This window comes from Castanea sativa, chromosome 8, assembly GCF_040712315.1.
Source record: "Castanea sativa cultivar Marrone di Chiusa Pesio chromosome 8, ASM4071231v1".
NCBI lineage: Eukaryota > Viridiplantae > Streptophyta > Magnoliopsida > Fagales > Fagaceae > Castanea > Castanea sativa.
The window spans coordinates 8,226,825-8,248,205 of NC_134020.1; the positions used below are offsets into that span (position 1 = coordinate 8,226,825).

Genomic DNA, 21,381 nt, shown 5'->3' on the forward strand with positions numbered 1-21,381 from the left:
CTCTCTCACATGTCCCTTGGTCAGCAACTCCTCAACTTGCCTTTGAAGTTCCTTTGTCTCCTCCGGATTACTCCTATAGGCTGGTCGGTTAGGAATTGTGGCACCTGGCACAAAATCGATTTGATGCTCTATTCCTCTTATAGGTGGCAATCCACTAGGAACATCTTTAGGAAACACGTCCTCATATTCCTGCAACATAGAGACAACAACACTAGGCAAAGATTTGTCAAGTTCGTTAGTATTAAAACACACCTCTTTGTACAAGAGTACAAATATAGGCTGTTTTGTATAAAAAGCACTCTTGACATCACTCGCCTTAGCATAAAAACTCCCATGTTTTTTTGTTTTTCTCTCATTTTTTCCACCCTCAACTGTCTTTTCACTCTTTTTTATGGTTTCACTCTCTTTTATTCTTTCACTCTCTTTCTCATCCTCTTTTTTTGCATTCTCAATCTCACTATTTTTCAAGTCATTTTCTCTTTTCAGTTTCACTTGATCTTCATACACTTGTCTCGGAGTCAACGGTACAAGAGTAATGGTTTTATTATCTTTAACAAAAGAATACCTATTCTTGAACCCATCATGACTGACTCTCCTGTCAAACTGCCATGGCCTGCCCAATAAAATGTGACCCGCTTGCATTGGAACAACATCACAAAGTACTTCATCCTTGTACCTCCCAATTGAAAAAGAAACCAGTACTTGCTTATTTACCTTAACTTCTCCACAATCATTCAACCACTGCAACTTATATGGTCTAGGGTGTTTCAAGGTAGATAAATTCAATTTTTCAACTAAAGTAGTACTAGCCACATTAGTACAGCTCCCCCCATCTATAATCATACTACATACCTTGTTGTTGACATGGCATCTAGTGTGAAAAATGTTCTCCCTTTGTTGTTCCATGTCATCCTCTTTGACTTGGGCACTTAAAGCACGCCTTGCAACAAGCGACTCACCCTCCACTGGATACTCCACTTCATCATCGCAAGCATCCTCAAGTGATGGAATCTGGTCATCATCTTCCTCGCTTTCAGTTTCCACCTCTCCATCAATACGTGCGATCATGGTCCTCTTATTTGGGCATTGTGAAGCAATATGACCTACTCCCAAACAACGAAAACACTTAATATCACGATTACGAGTCTGGGATTCATTTTTACCTTTGTTGACACTGGGAGCTTCATCTCTCCTTTTTTGTGGTTCGGATTTGGACTTGAAAACAGCCCCTTCGTCTTTCCTACCATTTGACCTCCATGAAGTAGAGGAGCCCGGATTTTGAAATGACCGAATTCCTTTCCTTTTAAGCTATCGTTCCACCTTTATTGCCATGTGCACCATGTCCTCCAACTCCACGTAGTGCTGCAACTCCACCACGTTGGCAATGTCCCGATTCAGCCCATTCAGAAACCTTGCCATGGTAGCTTCTCTATCCTCCTCTACATTTGCCCGAATCATGGCAATCTCCATCTCCTTGTGGTAGTCATCCACGCTCCTATAGCCTTGAGTAAGACTCTGTAATTTCTGATACAAGTCCCTATAATAGTGACTAGGAACAAACCGCCTTCTCATGATTGCCTTCATTTCCTCCCAACTCTCGATAGGTCTCTCATGGTTTCTCCTTCTGTTCATCACAAGTTGATCCCACCATATAATAGCATAGTCAGTAAACTCAATGACAGCGAGTTTTACCTTTTCCTCCTCGGAGTAGTTGTGGCACTCAAAAATTAACTCCACCTTCTTCTCCCACTCCAAGTATGCTTCTGGATCATTTTTCCCTTGGAATGTGGGTATCTTCATTTTTATGTTTCCTAGGTTCCTGTCAGTCCCATCTTGCCATCTTGGATCTCTTCGGAAACCTCCACCACGGCTTTCTCTCCTTGGCACAAACCTGCCTACATTGTTCAGTGAAGCTTGATCTTCTTCATCTTCAAACTCATCCTCGTGGTAGTGATCAGAATCATTCATGTGAGAACGCCTTTCTTGCCTTCTAGCATTAGGGCCTCTTTGGGGACGCTCCTCACGCAAAGTAGCAATAACAGTGTCTTGCCTATCCATCCGATCCCGAATCTCATTAAACACCACGTTCATGTGTTCAAATTGTTGTTGCATAGCCTGTAAAATGATGGACGACTCCTCCCCTCCTTCCCTATTCGATGTTTCACACCTGAAAGACATACTTTTGAAACAACAGAGAATTGTTAGAAATAATTCCTCAAAACACTCCCTCACGTGTTTGCACTCAAATTATGTCACTCCCACTCGTGTTTCACTCTTAAATTGGCTTTTTCCCGATATTAGTCTCACACTCTCTTGCCTTTTTCCACTCGTAGCTTCGCCTTTTCAGTTCTGCAATGAACTAACAAACTTGATCAAGATATTCAACTTGTAGTGTTAAAACAGATACCAATGGTAAGAAGATATGACAGAAATACCAAATCAAAGGAAGAAGATAAAAAAAACAATATTTTGGTCTGAGAGAACTGAAACTACAAACAAAATTTTTTTTTTTTTTTTTTTGTTGCTATTTCCTTTCAGATGTCTTTTTTTTTCACGTTTTTTTTTTTTTTTTTTTTTTTTTTTTGGGAACTGGGTGCACGATTTTAACCTAGTGCACTTCAACAAAAAAAAAAAAAATAAGAACGATGAATGAAGAACTCAACAGAAACAGGATAGGATGATAACAGGAAACAAGATAAAGGGATAGAAATCTGATTTTAGAACCTGTGCTCTGATACCAAATGATGCGAACCTCAATCGACACGCTTTGAGACCCAACAAAAATATTGGAATATTTAACCCAGGAAAGCTAAAAATCAGATTTATGATAGAAACCCTGACCCAACGTTTATAAAAGAAACGCGAACCAAAGGTATAAGTTGACCTTGACCCAATGATTATAAAGAATCACGAACCAAAGGTATAAAGTTTGAACGCCACAAGGAAGAATCCTTGATAAGTTCACAGTTCTTGAAGAACCAAAAGAGAGCAAAGCCTCACCTTTTCTGAATTTTATTCAATAATAATCTGAAAAACGTTTATAGACTTCAGAGCCTATTTAAGGACTCCACAAAACTTGACAGACAAGAAAATATATTCTGAAATAACTCCTAATTGATACCTTACCATATCAGGAATCAAGTTTGACCTAAAAAGCATTAAATGCACCTAAAAACAAGGAAAATACCTAAAAAACGTACTAAATAATAAAACCCTAAATAAAAGCTGATTTGGTCTGAAATTAGCAGATCCAAAATAGGAAAAAATCTGCCTTAACTGATACAGAGCTGGAAAGTCAATCAGCCATTAATTCATGCCATAAATCACTCCCAATTAAGTCAGATCAGTCCTAATTAGCTTGAATTAAATTTACTACACTTTCATCTTCCTTTGGGCCAAGCTTGGAACATCCTGCGTTAGAATCAGCCCAAATCTCTTGAATCAGCCCATTAAGTGCTTCTTGGATCTTCTTGGATCTTGCTCTTGTAATAGGCCCAACAAGAACATGCAATGGATCCTTGAATGCTTGTTGATTCTCATCACAAAGTGTTGACAATAAATTAGTAATCACCCTTCTACCTATTTTCACAATAAATTTATTAAAATTATTACATGCTTAGGGTTCAACATACGGATCGAATCTTATGATTGGAAATTGATATCGACATAAAAACTTCTACAAATCTAATAGTGATCAAAACAAAACAAAAAAAAAGGAGGTCCCAAAAATTTCCTAAATGAACCAATCTTTAAAATCTCTAAATTCTAAAATTATCCCAACACCAAAAGGAACCCCCAATTCCCATTTGCAAACAAAACCTGAAAAAAAAGAAGGAAAAAAAAAAAAAAAAAAAAAGAGAAAAAGGACTTTGGTGTGAGTTACAATTGGAAACTTGGAGACAACAACACTAACTTTCCTTTAGGAGAAGTTTAAGTTAGATGAAATGCAAGTATGAAAGGAATATAATAGGACCATTTTCTTAGCACGAATGTAACACAACAAAAAAATTATTAGGAGAAGAGCAAAGTTCCTAAAGAGTGCCTTTCAATTATATCAAAAGGCCAATCTTGGGAGCAAAAGCACCAAGAACAAAAATTTCACTAAAAGAAAGGAAAAAGAATTTACTTACATTTCGTTAGGAGTATGTGCTCTCTGCTACCTCAATCTTTATTGTACCACCTTTAGGGAAAAAAAATCATGAGATTGCAATTATATTTAAGCTCCTTGGTGGGCTAATAAATTACATAAAGAAATAATGAGGTGGAAACAAACCCAATCAAATTTATAAATTCTTAATTAGGAACAGTTTAGACTCGTGTAATCCAAATTGAATTTAAAAACCAACAACACTCATACTAAAGCAATTATCAACATTAACAGATTAGTAAAACTAAATAAATTTAAACATGCATATAATGAACAAAGCAGAGATATGTGGCAAAGAAAGAAAGCAGTAGGAGAAGAATTTAAGAAACAGGGCAGTTCACCTAATGTCCTAGATAATGTTTCCTAACAATCACCATAAGGAGCTGTTAAATGAAACTGGTGCAATCAATCAGTATAATTTGTACTAAGTTTCTTTACAATAATTTAGGAATTCAACTATATCTATACAACAGATACACTTGCTAATGCAACTTGGATAGAGTTAGATCCAAAATTACCACTTCCAATAGTTATCTTCTTCTCTAATTTATTTCTCTTTTCAATTTCAATTTCAAATGAAGGTACATTCTTAACAGCCCTCATAGTGGTTCAAGATTAATCTGCATAGTTCCAGTGGCTATAAAAAAGGGACCATTCAGAAACAACAAATGCAAAAACTTTAAAATTTAAAATAAAACTTTAGTGTAGTTTTGATTACTCAAAGGTTTGTGCTTTGAGTAAAAAAGCAAATCTTCATTTTATGTGAACTCAAAATCAAAGCAACCCAAATATTCAAAATCGATTCTAAAAACCCAAAACATTGAGCCAAGCCAAATACCCTAAAAACAAAACTTCTTCTAACCAAAAGCCCTTAATCAAAACCAAACCTTGCCCAAAATACTAATCTAAATCATAATTAACCCCCAATTGATTCTCCAAATAAAAACCAAAAACCCTTAATTTTTTAGTTTAAAACAGAATTTTACCGGCAGCAATTTCGGTAGTCTGATAGTGGGTGGAGGCTTATAGTGATGACAGAATTTGTGATGGTGCCCCTCTCTCAATCCATGGTGCATTGACTTAACAGTCAAACGATTATTCTTCCTCTTCAAAAAAAAAAAAAAAAAAATCCAATCGGCCGATCTCTCTGCACTCTGTGTTTAACCAACTCTCTCTCTACTGTTCTCGGACTTTTGGCCTCTAAACCTTGATTATCCAAAGCCAATAATAAATACCCTAAAACTAAACCAAAATCAAACACAAAATTAATTCAATCCAAATAGTCCCAAAAGTTTTTAGTATACTGAAAAACTAAATCAAATCAAAATCTAATGTAACCCAAATACCTAAATACAAATCAACCCAACCAAATTTCTCAAAACTAATTCATATTTCATACCCAGATCTAAGAAAAAAAAAAAAAAAAAAAAAAAAAAAAAAAAAAAAAAAAAAAAAAAAAAAAAAAACTTACCAATGGTAGTTCTCTCTATGTCCGTATCTCAAATGCTCCGTGCATCTTTAGTTACCGGTGCCAGTTCCGGTGGTCTAAGTCTGGCGAAGGACCGATAGTGGTGGGAGAATGATGGTGATAGCTGGCCAGCCGTACGAACTCTGTCTCCTTCTCATCTCCGTATCGCAAGCTTCTTTTCTTTTTATTTTTTACCCTTCTCTATCTCTATATTGCAGGCCTTTCTTTTTAACCGGTTATTCTTTTGTTTATATACTGGCAAACTATCAAACGGGGTCAAAATTGTGAAAGAATATATCTTATTGCTCTTTAACTGACATGTGTCTGTTTTTTAGACCGTCTGACTGTTTTAGAGCTGTGATAGGATGCATTTCCAAACAATGTACCGTGCGATTTTTTAAAGATTAAATGACATACGTGTCTGAATTTTAGATAAGCAGTTATCCTATTTGTCAACGCCTCCTTAAATGCAGGAATCAACTTTCTCTGAGCTTCGTCTATTATATATAAATAGATACTAGTCGCTAACCCATGCAATGTGATAGGCAAAAAATGTATTGACCCCTTGTGATGAATTAACCAATTAATTATCCAAGTGAATTAATTAGATTTAATTACATGCAATGAGCGTGTCAAAACAAACAAATCACCAAATAAATATGTTGTGAAAATTAAATGATATGGTGATTTGTTTACAAATGGGTAAAACCTACACGGCAAAAACACCACCGGGTGATTTTAAGGTCACCACTCCCGATAATCTACTATTATAAAAACAAGCGGTTACAAGTAAAAGAATCTCAGTACCTTATACCAACCTACAGTTGAACCTTTACCCCAATACTCAATTGGACTTGTTTTGTAGTGACAATCTCTCCTTGTATTGCACGGCTCCTAGTACGTGACTAACCAAAAGATGCACGGATTCCAGTACGCGACTTTATCACCAACTTAAGAAGGATGTTGGCTACAAAGATCTTTTGTTCATCAACCAATGAAGATCACGAAATTGCTTGGTCACAAAACCCTACGATGTACAGCAGCTTCTTCAAGAATTAGGGCAATCTAGGTTTCCGGTCAAACTTGAGGAATTATGCTCTTGTGCAATTGTGCTCTTGACTGTGCAACTTGGTACGACCCTTAATCCTGATGTATGTTTAGGGTTGTGAGAAAAGAAAGCCGAAACACATACTCACGGATTGGATGAAAAACAGCTCTGAAAAATTGAGTTTCATAAACCTCGATAGATAGCCATCTATCGAGATAGCTGTTGAGCCACGGGCTTCAGTAGCTTTTAAACCTCGATAAATACTAGCTGTCGAGGTTTAAAATCCAGCACTTTCTCACTTGATTCTTGGACAGACTTGCATGACTTTAACACTTGAACTTGAAATCTTATTTCTTGAAGTATTAAACACATCCTAAATCTACCCAATTATAAGTAAAATGTGTTTTGTCAAAGGATTAGCCAATACATAAAATGTTGACATATGTTCCTAACATCCAATCACATATGTCCTAACAATCTCCCCCTTTGACAATTCGTAACAAAACTACAATAAACAAATGAATATATGAGAGAAGTTATAAATCACTTAACTCATATTCACTTGTTAAGTACAATAAAATCTATCCTAATACAAACTCTTGAAAAACCTTGTAAGAAGAGAGTTCATGGCAAGAAAGACTTTGACAACTTGTATTTCTGAAACACTTAAACAAAATTCATCAAGGCATCTTTGTGTGAAACAAAAATAAAAGATTGCATACAATAAATAAGAAACATGAGTATAAAGAGAGAAAAGAAATAACACATGTAAAGATAGGTGAAAGAACTGTAATAACAACCTCAAATGTATATAAATCAATAAGTACAAGGTGTGCTATCACAACATGATCAGAAGATCTAAGGTACATGAACAATGTATCTAAAAAAAGAGGGAAAAGAAAAAAAGATACATCAAAATCCTCACTACATCTCTAAAAAATATGAACACTTAAGAACACTCCCCCTATCTCCTAAACTATCCCTCCCCCTATGAGTATGACTACACTTATCTCAAAACTACTCCCCCTTTTTGCCACTAGTAAAAAAGGGGTAAGTACATCAAATAGACATCTCATCATCACTAGGTGAGCCTACATCATCATCATCCTCATCAACATCATCACTGCTAGAGCCATCATCACTCTCATCCTCGAACACCGGTGGAGATGGAGAAGAGGCAACAGTGAAACCACCTATGACAGCCTGTCCTTGTGCAATACGACCTACAAGGGTGTTCACCTGACACAGCTCATCACTAAGTGTGTCAAAGCGAGCATCCATACGCCCAAGCTGTGCCATGATGGCTTCAAGAGTCACTCCACCTGCTGAAGACGAAGGACCAGAGGTGGATGGAGTGGTAGAAGCTGGAGGAGCAACTGTCTCGGTCTGAGTCCGCCTTGAGCGAAGTTGTGCAAAACTCCGTTTAACAGTAGCGGCATTAATGGCACACATGAAAGTGAAGTGGGGAGACTCAAGATAGGGGACAGAGAAATGGCGAAGGAGCAGCGTGATAGCTGAAGGAAAGATGAGCTTATCACGGGTCGCCGTATCCTTATAAACATCTATAAGGGAGAGTATGAAGTGAGAGGGAAAATCAATGGTAAGATCCTCAATGAGGGAAAGCAAAAAGTGAGCACAAGGCTCTGTGATAGTGTTATAGTGAGACAATGGGTGTAGAACAAAATTCATAACCATGTTAAGGAACCTCAAACCTTTAGCAAAGGCCAAGCAACGGGTGAACTGACGATCACCCTAAGAAGAAGGTGTCTCACAGAAACGAGACGAGAGTTCGTCTTTGGATACTATTCGCAGATGCTCACAACCAGGATAGTCAGGATGTGCTACCCTAGGAACGTGTAGTACCTTGGATACAATTCCCGGAGTAACTACCATACGTATACCCCGAATGCGAATGACAAACTAGGGTATAGAATAATCAAATTCGTGCATATTAGAGTAGAACTCCTGTATGATCAAGAAAGGGCATGTGACCGGGATGCCACATAGTGACTCCCAACCCCTACTATGGATGATAGTGGGTAGATGAGTGTCAGAGAAATTAGACAGAATGACTTGGCTTTCCGAATGAATGCCTCGTTGTGAAAATTTCTCAGAGAAGTCCGATTTGACCTTCTCATCACGAAACCGTACGTGAAAAGGAGTGGGGTCAGGAGGAGAAGAAGATGAAGATGCCCCGGAACGAAGAGGGTTCCGAGACAGAACAGATTTACATTTACGTGCCATGATGCAACTAACGTAAGAGAGAGAGAAAGAGAGAGACAATCAGAAAAGTACCAACCAACACATATATCAAAATATATAGAATTGAAGGTATGTATGCATGAGAATGTATGAACATGTGACACGCTAATATAAATTCATCATGGGCTCAGCCCAATCCAAACCTACCAGCACACAACATAGCAACAAAGTAAACACACATCTAAATTTCATGAAACATTGTTATAATGCATATGTGATGCAATGCATGAAGTTTAAAGATCATTTTAACAAAAACCCATCCCAAAATTTTATCAAAAACCTCACCAATTTTGAAAAATCCCAAAAGATTAAAAAATCCCAAAAGTTAGGTCAGAAGATATGAAATGCATGATTAATGAGTGAGAAAGCATCATACCAAAGAGGAAAGAAGATCTTGAGACCAAAAAAATGAGTGGGGAAGAGGTTTGAAGTGAGTGAGAGAGGTTTTGGGAGGTGAAGAGTCTGAAAGTGTCGAGAAAGATCGAGGAAATGAGAGCAGAAATCAGCTATCGAGCTTTAAAGAGGCACTTTTTAGCTGTCAAACCAGCTATCGAGGATCTAACGAGACGTTTTCGCATCAAAGAAGCTTGATGGATCGAGGTAGCTATCGATAAGCTATCGAGGAGACAGAAAGTTTCTCGATTGATCGAGCTAGATATCGAGAGCTATCAAGATTGCGATGAAGAAAAGCTGGAGAGTCTCGATAAATAGCCTAGCTATCGAGGAGCTATTGAGATTGCTTAAAGATAGTTTTTCAAAGAAGAGAAAAACACAGATATGAATGAAATCAAGCATGCTACTTAACGAAAGATCCAAACAGCTTTTGAAGATCTCAAAATCATCTCTCAATGAAGAAAAATGTCACGCATTTAGATCCAAAACACACACACACACACACACACACACACTAAACAAGTCGAACCAATTTTATATTTCAAAAATAAGTTAAGATAGTTTAATGAGCATACATTAGCGCATGTAAACATCACAAGATTGCATAAATGTCTCTATGTTATGATGATTTGAGATATGAGTAAATCAATTTAACTCACACACGATCATAACTATTTGATGGAAACTATCACCTTCGAGGTACATCCTATAACTCCCACGTCTCCTAGAATACACGCTTGCAATCATGTTTTGAAGCATTTTTATATTTTTGCTTTTATTTTTCTTTGCATTTTTTTCTTTTATTAAGCATATCATGCATGTGCATACAAGAGAGAGAAAAGAAATACCCAATTATGCTAAGCTTTTTGACATTGCAATTTCGCTATGCTGAAGCATACAGATGTTATTTCATGATTGGCGGGCAACAGTTCTGAAATGGTTATTTATGCCTTTCTCTTAGGATTTTTTAGTCCTTCCCGTAAAAAAGAGTGATACGAGTGTTAAGTACAAGAGATTACTTAATATTACTCATCACAAACAAAGAGCCACCAAGCTCACTTGCTTAGTTGTGCATAGAGATGCTCATCTAAGCTACAAGAGATACAAATTTTAGAAACTTTTGTTTCATTGGCCATTCAAGGTACACAAGTACCAATGTAAACATACACACACTGTTTTTGTATTTTTTTGATTTTTCAAAATTTTTTTTTTTAATTTTTATGAATGAAAAACAAAATAAAAGCACAACTGAAAAACAACCAAACAAAAACATGTCAAATAAAGCAATGCATAAAGACTAGACTGTCCCAAATAAAAAACAAAACACTCTATTAATGAAAACATAATAAAAAGAGGGAGAGAGATAAAGTGACTAAATTATTTGGAGCCATTTTCCTTCCACACCTTGGAAGAACTTTTCCTTTGAGCAAAGCCTTGAACCGACTGTGAGGGGGAAGAATTGAAACCTTTCAAGTTCAAAAGGAACATGAGGGCCTTGAGGAGATCTTTAAGGGGAGCAAGAGAGGATGAAAGCTGATTCTAGTTTCCCAACGAAATCATGATGTTGCTCTGTTGAGTGGCTAACCGCTTATAGCAATTTGGTCGAGTATGTCCAGCTGCGCCACAACGATGATAGAGATGCTGCTTCTTCTCTTTAGACTTTTGAGCATTACTCTTCTTAGCCCTAGGGTTTTTGGTTTCTTTCTTAGCGAGCTTAGGGGGTGCTCCTAAGATAGATTTACCCTTGTCTATATTCTCACTAGCTATCATAGTTTTAGCATCATTATTCTCAGAATCAATATTGTTAGTAGGAGAAATGATGAGAATCAACAAGCATTCAAGGATCCATTGCATGTTCCAGTTGGGCCTATTACAAGAGCAAGATCCAATAAGCACTTAATGGGCTGATTCAAGAGATTTGGGCTGATTCTAACGCAGGATATTCCAAGCTTGGCCCAAAGGAAGATGAAAGTGTAGTAAATTTAATTCAAGCTATTTAGGGCTGATCTGACTTAATTGGGAGTGATTTATGGTATGAATTAATGGCTGATGAGAATCAACAAGCATTCAAGGATCCATTGCATGTTCCAGTTGGGCCGATTACAAGAGCAAGATCCAAGAAGCACTTAATGGGCTGATTCAAGAGATTGGGGCTGATTCTAACGCAAGACATTCCAAGCTTGGCCCAAAGGAAGCTGAAAACGTAATAAATTTAATTCAAGTTATTTAGGGTTGATCTGGCTTAATTGCGAGTGATTTATGGCATGAATTAATGGCTGATTGACTTTCCAGCTCTGTATCAGTTAAGGCAGATTTTTTCCTATTGTGGATCTGCTAATTCAGACCAAATCAACTTTTATTTAGGGTTTTATTATTTAGCACGTTTTTTAGGTATTTTCCTTGTTTTTAGGTGCATTTAATGCTTTTTAGGTCAAACTTGATTCCTGATATGGTAAGGTATCAATTAGGAGTTATTTTAGAATATATTTTATTGTCTGTCAAGTTTTATGAAGCCCTTAAATAGGCCCTGAAGTCTGTAAACGTTTTTCAGAATATTAATGAATAAAATTCAGAAAAGGTGAGGCTTTGCTCTCTTTTGGTTCTTCAAGAACTGTGAACTTATCAAGGATTCTTCCTTGTGGCGCTCAAACTTTATACATTTGGTTCGTGATTCTTTATAATCATTGGGTCAAGGTCAACTTATACCTTTGGTTCGCGTTTCGATTATAAACGTTGGGTCAGGGTTTCTATCATAAATCTGATTTTTAGCTTTCCTGGGTTAAGTATTCCAATATTTTTGTTGGGTCTCAAAGCGTGTCGATTGAGGTTCGCATCAATGACTGATTGACTTTCCAGCTCTGTATCAGTTAAGGCAGATTTTTTCCTATTTTGGATCTGCTAATTTCAAACCAAATCAATTTTTATTTAGGGTTTTATTATTTAGTACGTTTTTTAGGTATTTTCCTTGTTTTTTGGTGCATTTAATGCTTTTTAGGTCAAACTTGATTCCTGATATGGTAAGGTATCAATTAGGAGTTATTTTAGAATATATTTTCTTGTCTGTCAAGTTTTATGGATCCCTTAAATAGGCTCTGAAGTCTGTAAACGTTTTTCAGAAAATTTATTGAATAAAAATCAGAAAAGGTGAGGCTTTGCTCTCTTTTGGTTCTTCAAGAACTGTGAACTTATTAAGGATTCTTCCTTGTGGCGTTCAAACTTTATACCTTTGGTTCGTGATTCTTTATAATCATTGGGTCAAGGTCAACTTATACCTTTGGTTCGCGTTTCGATTATAAATGTTGGGTCAAAGTTTCTATCATAAATCTGATTTTTAGCTTTCCTAGGTTAAATATTCCAATATTTTTGTTGGGTCTCAAAGCGTGTCGATTGAGGTTCGCATCAAGAAACAAAAATAGTAGTACTAGAAGAAGCAATATTAGGAGAAGAAAAATTATGCCCTAAACCAGTTCAATCGGAGGCAAATTTTTGCATGCTGAGCATCTCATCAAGCTTTGCACTCGAGGTCCTCTCCAATTGAGCTCTCACTTGAAAGAGTTCCACCTCGAGCTTCTTGGTCTTCTCAGCCAAGAAATTTTTCTGAAACCTCAGTACTCTAATAGTTTGATTTGCTTCATCAAACATTGTGGAGAGTGTTCTCATTCAAGCTCCACATCACTGAGCTTTTTGGTGGCCAACCTATACAACTTCTTATGTTTCTCCGAGACCTTGTATAACTTTGCATAGGCTGTGTGGATGTCATCCTACTCATCCATCTTCTCAAATTTTGACTCCACCAAGTTTTCTTCTCCATCCACATCTTCTACAATCCCTTCAGTAGGATTGACAGTGGCGGTGAAGGCATTTAGGATTTTGTCATCCTCATTTTCGGAATCATTCTTAGGTTTGGTGTCACTCAAGGTAGCAGCAAGTTGTTAGGATTAGTGCCCTTAAATCCTATTGTATGATACTGTGTATGTTATTATGTATGACATTATGTATGACTTAATGTTGTGATTAATAAAGCTGTTTTATTAATCTAAAATAATGGTAACATGAATATTCGAACATTATTATATAGTCCATGAAGTGCATAGTATGTGATTTATGTGATTTAGTCATAGAAGATATAAGTCACAAGTTTTTTGTAAACTCAGAATTTTAGTTCGTAGTCGGTGATGAAATTGGGCGTTTCATCTGCGAAGACTATAACATATCATCTAAGATGATTTGTCTTGATCATGGAAGTGAAAACTTCTAGTTGATATGTTGATATGTTTTAAGAGTTAAGACATATTGAACTGGACCCCTGTGAGATTTATTATTCTCCTAACGACTGTCAATTGAATAATAAATCTCACGACTTCTATTTGCATGAACTCTTAATCCTGAGAGGGTAATGGACCTGATCATGAAATGTAGATTGCTTTGATATATCAGGAGTGAGATCTAAGGTAACGGTTAAAACCTTAGTATATTGGGCATCCACATTTAGTGTTGATGAAACACGTATTCTCAAGATGGAATTCATTGTCTCTTAATGGAGATATAAAATATTCCCTTGGATAACTTTAAAGGATTAAACCGGGTACTCAAGGATTAAGATGTAGTAATCTTCAAAGTGGCAGTCTACATTCATGACTTTGTATTACTACGAATATTTTATAAAGGGGTTGCATGTATAATAAAGTCTTGAGATATAATTTATAGATAAGGCCTAGAGTGCAACTATATTTATATAGTGTTATTAAATATAGTTAATGGTAACTTTGGACTTGTCAAGAGTTGATAGAAAAGCCCAAGGCCCATTGGAGCTAGTGTCTTATTGATCCCTTTTGGTCACACTCCAAGCCACAAACTTAAGCCCAATTGGAAAGGCCAGAAAGGCCAACCCAATTAGATTATCAGTTAGATACAAATGGAGAAATATACAAAATTTTCTGTAGAGATTTTTGTATGAGACATATGTGAGAGTAAGACATTCTATCATTCTTACTTTGAAACTGATTGAAAGACCACACATCTTGGGCATAAAGTGGAATTGGAGTGAAGATCAAAAGTATTCCCAAGTGCTTCCGATCTTTGTTTTGAAATTCACCATACCAAGGTACACTCTCTTGTTCTTGAATTCTGAAACTTACACAGTGCATGTTATCGATTGTCAATGAAGTAGATCTATTAAATTTCTGCTGCATATGTTTTGTATAAGTGCAAACCATGTTTATTCCTACACAGGTGCCTTGCTTTTTCCAATAGACTTGAGATAAGTGGGGCACTCTTGTTTCATGTGACCGAATTCCTGACACCCAAAACACTTGGGTCCTAAGGGAATAGTGTACTAACCGCCATCCCTAGCATCCTTCTTCCCTTTGTCTTGGCTCTTAGACTATGAAGAACTTAATTGCCTATAGTCCTTGTCGAAGCCTTTTGCATTGGCGTTCTTCATGAACTTCTTGAACTGCCGAGTGATGTAGGACTTCATTTTAGAATCTTCATCACCTGAAGACTTATCCGTGTCACTGCTCTTGGCCTTCAATGCCATGCTCTTGCTCTTGCTTGACTTCCCGATCCTAGACAAACCCAACTCATAGGTTTACAGATTTCCAACAAGCTTTGTCAAAGGAATCTTATCAATATCCTTTGATTACTCAATCATGGTGATCTTGGCATGAAATCTCTCGGGCTAGTAATGAGCCTATGAAGCTTCGAATCCTTGACAGCCTTGGTTCCTTCATAGGTTGTTTGAAGAATGGTCTATGCTTCCTTTGCAGTTTCAGTGGAGGAGATTTTCTTGAACTCCTCATTTGTGACTGCACTGAATAAAGCATTCAATGCCCTACTGTTGAAGTTTTCCGCCTTGATCTTTGCATCATCCCAGTCGGTTGGCGCTTCCTTAAGCTTGGTCCAGCATTTCTCCACAGCTTGCCACACCTTCTCATCTAAGGACTGCAATAAGTGACTGTTTAATTATTGTAATTTATTATTTTTGGTATTTTTATGTAAAAACGTTATTTTAGGTTTAGGTGATTTAATTCCTTGTTTTTAGGTGCATTTAATGCTTTTTAGGTCAAATTTGATTCTAGATATGGTAAGGTATCAATTAAGAGTTATTTTAGAATATATTTTCTTGTCTGTCAAGTTTTATGGAGCCCTTAAATAGGCCCTTAAGTCTGTAAACGTTTTTCATATAATATTATTGAAAAAAAATCAGAAAAGGTGAGGCTTTGCTCTTCTTTTGGTTCTTCAGGAACTGTGAACTTATCAGGGATTATTCCTTGTGGCGTTCAAACTTTATACCTTTGGTTCGTGATTCTTTATAATCATTGGGTCAAGGTCAACTCATACATTTGGTTCGCGTTTCTCTTATAAACGTTGGGTCAGGGTTTCTATCAAAAATCTGAATTTTAGCTTTCTTGGGCAAGTATTCCAATATTTTTGTTGGGTCTCAAAGCGTGTCGATTGAGGTTCGCATCATTTGGTATTAAATATTCCAATATTTTTGTTGGGTCTCAAAGCGTGTCGATTGAGGTTCGCATCATTTGGTATTAAATATTCCAATATTTTTGTTGGGTCTCAAAGCGTGTCGATTGAGGTTCGCATCAGACTGTCTTCTATCCATGACAAATAGGGGTCAATGGATCTCATAGCAAAGATTAAACCCTAATCAGAGTATGCCTGCTCGATACCACTTGATAGGTCAAAAATGTATTGACCCTTTGTAATGAATTAACCAATTAATTAATCAAGTGAATTAATTAGGTTTAATTAGATGCAATGAGCATAGCAGCACGAACAAATCACCAAATAACTAAATATGCAGCGAAAATTAAATGACACGGTGATTTTGTCTACGAAAATATTTTCCTCTTATAAACTTCATTTTCCTCTTTTTCTAACAAAGACAACACCACCTTAACAAAAAACAGTTCCCATGAATCAAAATTCCTAAGCAAAATAAAATATCCCCATAAGCAAAGCACTCAACAATAGAAGTATAGGACTGCCATATTAATAGAAAATATTTTGCTCAAAGTGAAAGGTTATCTGTAAAAATCCAGTGAACCCTTCACATTGAAGTTAAGATTCAAAATAACTTTCAGTAAGGATGGAAAGTTTTCTATTAGATTTTTTACCTTGTACTTCCTAAGTGATGGAAAGTTTGGTTTAGACATTTTTACAAACACTTCGGGGAGCAAATAACACATTCACCACTTGTAGTACTGTTGGAGTTTATTCCCTAAAATCCAATTTATTGGCATGTCATAAATAATTAAATTGTTTAATTATATGAGACTATCTATAAATGAACTAATGGGACAGTATCTTAGTCCATGAGATGCATAGTATGTGATTTATGTGAAAAGTCACAGAAGATATAAATCACAAGTTCTTTGTAAACTCAAAATTTTAGTTCGTAGTCGGTGATGAAATTGGGCATTTCAACTAAGATGATTTGCCTTGATCATGGAAGTGGAGACTTTTAGTTGGTATGTTGATATGTTTTAAGAGTTAAGACATATTGAGCTTGACCGCTGTGAGATTTATTATTCTCCTAACGACTGTAAAATGAATAATAAATCTCACGACTTCTATTTACATCAACTCTAAATCTTGAGAGAATAATGGACCTGATCATGAGATATAGGTTGCTTTGATATATCAAGAGTAATATCTATTAGTCACGATCAAAACTTCAGTATGTTAGGCAGCCGCATTTAGTGTTGATGGAACATATATTCTCAAGATGGAATTCATAATCTCTTAACGGAGATATAAAATATTCTCTTGAGATAAGTTTAATGGGTTTGGTTATTCAGAGTGTTGGGCCCAACCACTTTAGTAAGAAGTTACTAAAATATATATTTATGGAATTGGATTTCATAAATATATGATGAATAACTTAAAGGATTAAACCGGGTACTCAAGGATTAAGATGTAGTAATCTTCAAAGTGACAGTCTACATTCATGACTTTGTATTACTACGAATATTTTATAAAGGGGTTGCATGTATAATAAAGTCTTGAGATATAATTTATAGATAAGGCCTAGAGTGCAACTATATTTATATAGTGTCATTAAATATAGTTAATGGTAACTTTGGACTTGTCAAGATTTGACAGAAAAGCCCAAGGCCCATTGGAGCTAGTGTCTTATTGGTCTCTTTTGGTCCCACTCCAAGCCACATACTAGAGCGCAATTGGAATAGCCCAAAAGGTTAGCCCAATTAGATAATGAGTTATATATATAAGGAAAAAAACATACAGAATTTCATAAGAGACTTTTCATAAGTATTTGATGCGAACCTCAATCGACAAGCTTTGAGACCAAACAAAAATATTGGAATACTTGCCCAAGAAAGCTAAAATTCAGATTTTTTGATAGAAACCTTGACCCAACGTTTATAAGAGAAACGCGAACCAAAGGTATAAGTTGACCTTGACCCAATGATTATAAATAATCACGAACCAATGGTATAAAAGTTTGAACGCCACAAGGAAGAATCCTTGATAAGTTCACAATTCTTGAAGAACCAAAAGAGAGCAAAGCCTCACCTTTTCTGATTTTTATTCAATAATATTCTGGAAAAACGTTTACAGACTTCAGGGCCTATTTAAGGACTCCACAAAACTTGACAGACAAGAAAATATATTCTAAAATAACTCCTAATTGATACATTACCATATCAGGAATCAAGTTTGACCTAAAAAGCATTAAATGCACCTAAAAACAAGGAAAATACCTAAAAAACGTACTAAATAATAAAACCCTAAATAAAAGTTGATTTGGTCTGAAATTAGCAGATCCAAAATAGGAAAAAATCTGCCCTAACTGATACAGAGCTGGAATGTCAATCAGCCATTAATTCATGCCATAAATCACTCCCAATTAAGTTAGATCAGCCCTAAATAGCTTGAATTAAATTTACTACACTTTCATCTTCCTTTGGGCCAAGCTTGGAATATCCTGCGTTAGAATCAGCCCAAATGTCTTGAATCAGCCCATTAAGTGCTTCTTGGATCTTGCTGTTGTAATAGGCCCAACTGGAACATGCAATGGATCCTTGAATGCTTGTTGATTCTCATCAACCACTCACTGAAATTGTTAAAAAATCTGTTGGGAGAAACCATGAGAGACCTATTGAGAGTTGGGAGGAAATGAAGGCAATCATGAGTAGGCGGTTTGTTCCTAGTCACTACTATAGGGACTTGTATCAGAAATTACAGAGTCTTACTCAAGGCTATAGGAGCGTGGATGACTACCACAAGGAGATGGAGATTGCCATGATTCGGGCAAATGTAGAGAAGGATAGAGAAGCTACCATGGCAAGGTTTCTGAATGGGCTAAATCGTGACATTGCCAACGTGGTGGAGTTGCAGCACTATGTGGAGTTGGAGGACATGGTGCACATGGCAATAAAGGTGGAACGACAGCTTAAAAGGAAAGGAACTCGGTCATTTCAAAATCCGGGCTCCTCTACTTCATGGAGGTCAAATGGGAGGAAAGACGAAGGGGCTGTTTTCAAGTCCAAATCTGAACCACAAAAAAGGAGAGATGAAGCTCCCAGTGTCAACAAAGGTAAAAATGAATCCCAGACTCGTAATCGTGATATTAAGTGTTTTCGTTGTTTGGGAGTAGGTCATATTGCTTCACAATGCCCAAATAAGAGGACCATGATCGCACGTATTGATGGAGAGGTGGAAACTGAAAGCGAGGAAGATGATGACCAGATTCCATCACTTGAGGATGCTTGTGATGATGAAGTGGAGTATCCAGTGGAGGGTGAGTCGCTTGTTGCAAGGCGTGCTTTAAGTGCTCAAGTCAAAGAGGATGACATGGAACAACAAAGGGAGAACATTTTTCACACTAGATGCCACGTCAACAACAAGGTATGTAGTATGATTATAGATGGGGGGAGCTGTACTAATGTGGCTAGCACTACTTTAGTCGAAAAATTGAATTTACCAACCTTGAAACACCCTAGACCATATAAGTTGCAGTGGTTGAATGATTGTGGAGAAGTTAAGGTAAATAAGCAAGTACTGGTTTCTTTTTCAATTGGGAGGTACAAGGATGAAGTACTTTGTGATGTTGTTCCAATGCAAGCAGGTCACATTCAAGAATAGGTATTCTTTTGTTAAAGATAATAAAACCATTACTCTTGTACCGTTGACTCCGAGACAAGTGTATGAAGATCAAGTGAAACTAAAAAGAGAAAATGACTTGAAAAATAGTGAGATTGAGAATGCAAAAAAAGAGGATGAGAAAGAGAGTGAAAGAATAAAAGAGTGTGAACAGAAAAAAAAGAGTGAAACCATAAAAAAGAGTGAAAAGACTGTTGAGGGTGAAAAAAATGAGAGAAAAACAAAAAAACAAGGTAGTTTTTATGCTAAGGCGAGTGATGTCAAGAGTGCTTTTTATACAAAACAGCCTATATTTGTACTCTTGTACAAAGAGGTGTGTTTTAATACTAACGAACTTGACGAATCTTTGCCTAGTGTTGTTGTCTCTTTGTTGCAGGAATATGAGGATGTGTTTCCTAATGATGTTCCTAGTGGATTGCCACCTATTAGAGGAATAGAGCATCAAATCGATTTTGTGCCAGGTGCAACAATTCCTAACCGACCAGCCTATAGGAGTAATCCGGAGGAGACAAAGAAACTTCAAAGGCAAGTTGAGGAGTTGTTGACCAAGGGACATGTGAGAGAGAGTATGAGTCCATGCGCGGTGCCAGTGCTGCTTGTGCCTAAGAAGGATGGAACTTGGAGAATGTGTGTTGATTGCAGGGCTATCAACAACATTACGGTAAAGTATAGACATCCCATTCCTAGGCTAGATGACATGTTGGATGAATTGCATGTATCATGTGTTTTCACAAAAATTGATTTGAAAAGTGGATATCATCAAATTAGGATGAAAGAGGGTGATGAATGGAAAACTGCCTTTAAAACTAAATATGGATTGTATGAGTGGTTGTTAATGCCTTTCGGTCTAACTAATGCACCAAGTACATTCATGAGGTTAATGAACCATGCATTGCGTGCGTTTATAGGCAGATTTGTTGTGGTATATTTTGATGATATTTTGGTATATAGCAAGAATTTAGATGAGCACATTGATCATTTACATTGTGTGCTTGCTGTTCTGAGAAAAGAAAAACTATATGCCAATTTAAAGAAATGTTCCTTTTGCATGGACAAAGTTGTATTTTTGGGTTATGTTGTTAGCGCGAAAGGAATTGAGGTAGATGAGGAAAAGGTGAAGGCTATCAAGGAATGGCCCACACCTAAGTCAGTCACTGAGGTAAGAAGTTTTCACGGTTTGGCTAGTTTTTATCGCCGATTTGTCAAAGATTTCAGTACACTAGCTGCAAAGGTAGTGTTGCCAAGTCTCCAATGCCCTCACCAATGCATAAAGCTCCTTGTCATATGTTGGGTAGTTCAAAGCTGCCCCATTTAGCTTTTCACTAAAATAGGCTATCGGCCGCTTCTCCTGCATCAAAACAGCTCCAATACCTATTCCTGAGACATCACATTCAATCTCAAAAGTTTTAGAAAAATCAGGTAATGCTAACAAAGGAGCACCTCATAATCTTTCTTTAATTTCATTAAATGCACGATCTTGCTCACTTCCCCAATTAAAACCAACAGATTTTTTAACAATTTCAGTGAGTGGTTGATGAGAATCAACAAGCATTCAAGGATCCATTGCATGTTCCAGTTGGGCCTATTACAAGAGCAAGATCCAAGAAGATCCAAGAAGCACTTAATGGGCTGATTCAAGAGATTTGGGCTGATTCTAATGCAGGACATTCCAAGCTTGGCCCAAAGGAAGATGAAAGTGTAATAAATTTAATTCAAGCTACTTAAGGCTGATCTGGCTTAATTGAGAGTGATTTATGGCTTGAATTAATGGCTGATTGACTTTCCAGCTCTATATCAGTTAAGGCCGATTTTTTCCTATTTTGGATCTGCTAATTTCAGATCAAATCAACTTTTATTTAGGCTTTTATTATTTAGTACATTTTTTAGGTATTTTCCTTATTTTTAGGTGCATTTAATGCTTTT

The 21,381-nt window shown here is 36.6% G+C and overlaps 1 pseudogene; it reads right to left on the reverse strand.

Moving 5' to 3' along the window:
- LOC142605818 (uncharacterized) overlaps nt 1-8,115 on the reverse strand; it is a 26,243-nt pseudogene extending 18,128 nt beyond the window's left edge.
- Nucleotides 8,116-21,381: the final 13,266 nt, after the last annotated feature.